Raw genomic sequence first — 2,044 nt, 5'->3', positions numbered from 1 at the left:
CCGTGGCAACAACCAAATCAAAAGGTCCCACCCTAATCAAAAGACTAGGCCCTCCCCTGGGCCAGGCGGGCTGCGCCGGGACAGGTCCTCGCGCGCTGGCGGCCGGAATTCGGCGCCGCCGGTGGGGAGAGGCCCAGACGCCTCCACCCTGCGCCAGGCCCCCGCGCCGCGGGTGATTTGTGCACCGGGACCGCCGGCACCATGCAAGCGTCGGGCGCTGCGGGCTCTGTTGACATCATGGATGTATGTGAATCAATCCTAGAGAGGAAGCGGCACCACAGCAAAAGGTCGACCTGTAGCATCTTGGAGCAGACAGACATCGAAGCAGTCGAGGCTCTTCTGTGCATGAGCTCCTGGGGACAGAGAACGTGGAAAGCTGATCTGTTAAGGATAAGGCCCCTCACGCCTGTCTCTGACTCCGGGCATGTCAGCAGCACAGTGCTCATGGATGCAGCCACACCTAAATTACCAAAGGACTTCCATTCTTTATCAACCCTGTGCATGACTCCTCCTCAGAGCCCCGATCTCGTGGAACCTTCAGCAGGAACACCTGTTGCTTCCCAGGTACCTGATTCCAAAGCACTCTCGGCCCCGGCCGTCCCACCGCCCGCTGCATGGCCACCGAAGCTCTGAGCCGCGAGGCCGAGATGTCTGAAGCTGTGCTGATGAGTGTGATCTGCCACACAGCGGGGCGTCCCCCTGTCCACATTCCCGCAGCCCAGCATCGCGACGAGAGAGACGGGGAAGCACAGCTTCTGGGACGTTTTGAAGCTGTTCGGGACACCCCCCTGGCGGACAGTTTACTCGGCACTAACTCGGTGTCCTGGCAGCCTCGCGTGCACAGCTCCGGTGGCCTCATACCTGCTGAGCAAGGCCAGCAGGCAGGGAGGCCATGGCGGTGCAGACCTGCTTCACCAAAAAAATTATGAAAACGACTTGCCAAGGAAAGCTGCTGCTCTGATTTCTGTCCCTGTCCCGATTCCCCCTGTCCTTTGCCAAATGATCCCTGTGACCGGACCAAGTGGCATGATAACAGCCTTTTTGAAGTCCCCTCCTCCGGCGGCTGCAGGAGTTACTGCCCCTTGCCCCTGCTCCCGTCTTCATCACCTCCAGTCAAAACTGCACCCCTCAGGTAGACGTCTCCCGAAGGAAGAACTATGTTTGCAACTTCCCAGGCTGCCGGAAAACCTATTTCAAAAGCTCACATCTCAAGGCTCACCTTCGCACGCACACAGGGGAGGAGCCTTTCAGGCTGCAGCTGGATGGCTGTGATAAGAAATTTGCTCTTTCAGACGAACTCTCTCGACACCCGCAGAATCCACAACGGGGGAGAAGTTTGTGTGTCCGGCATGTGAGCGGGCACTTCATGCGCAGGCGACCACTGGGCGAAGCGCGCTCGGCGCCACGTGGCCACCAAGAAGCTCCCGGGCTGGCAGGCCGAGGCCGGCGCGCTGGACGGGGTCGCCTCGGCAGAGAAACCCGGGAGCTCGCTGGCAGCCGTGCCGGCCTCCGCCTGAGAGGACAGCTTGTGAAAAAGCCTGTGTTCAGAAATGGAAACAAAACACAGAAGATAACTGATGGCTTCCTCTCCAAATTACCTGGGGGGGTTAGGGTAAGCAGGGAGCTGGCTCTGATGAAAGTATATTAGCTTTTCCTTTTGGTTGGGACCCTGCTCAATATCTTTTGTAATTTCAGAATTTTCTTTAAGGAAATGGAAAGAAAAATGGATAAGCTAAGTCACCAGCACCAAACAAACAACTTGGCAAATAAAGTTGTACAAAAATCTGGGGTTTGCAACCTTTCTATTTGTGTTTTGTACAAATTAGACAGGGTACTAATTTTTAAACCATTTTCTAAAAAATATATCATTGGTGCTCAGATCACCAATTTCTAGATAGATTTTACAACCTGCTTTTCAGTGTTTAGTAACAAAGGTTTTATAATGACCCTACTTTATTAGACTTGGTGCAGTTTCCAGCCAAAAAATAAATCACAAATTTATAATCTGGCCTTTTAGATCGAAGAATATTTTGGATCAGAACTG

At 54.1% G+C, this 2,044-nt stretch overlaps 1 pseudogene; it reads left to right on the top strand.

Annotated features, from left to right (window-relative positions):
- Positions 1-231: 231 nt before the first annotated feature.
- On the top strand, positions 232-1,517 carry LOC119543639 (annotated as a pseudogene).
- The last annotated feature ends 527 nt before the right edge of the window (positions 1,518-2,044 follow it).

The sequence above is a fragment of the Choloepus didactylus genome, chromosome 1, assembly GCF_015220235.1.
Source record: "Choloepus didactylus isolate mChoDid1 chromosome 1, mChoDid1.pri, whole genome shotgun sequence".
Taxonomy (NCBI): domain Eukaryota; kingdom Metazoa; phylum Chordata; class Mammalia; order Pilosa; family Megalonychidae; genus Choloepus; species Choloepus didactylus.
This window is presented reverse-complemented; position numbering and strand designations above follow the sequence as displayed.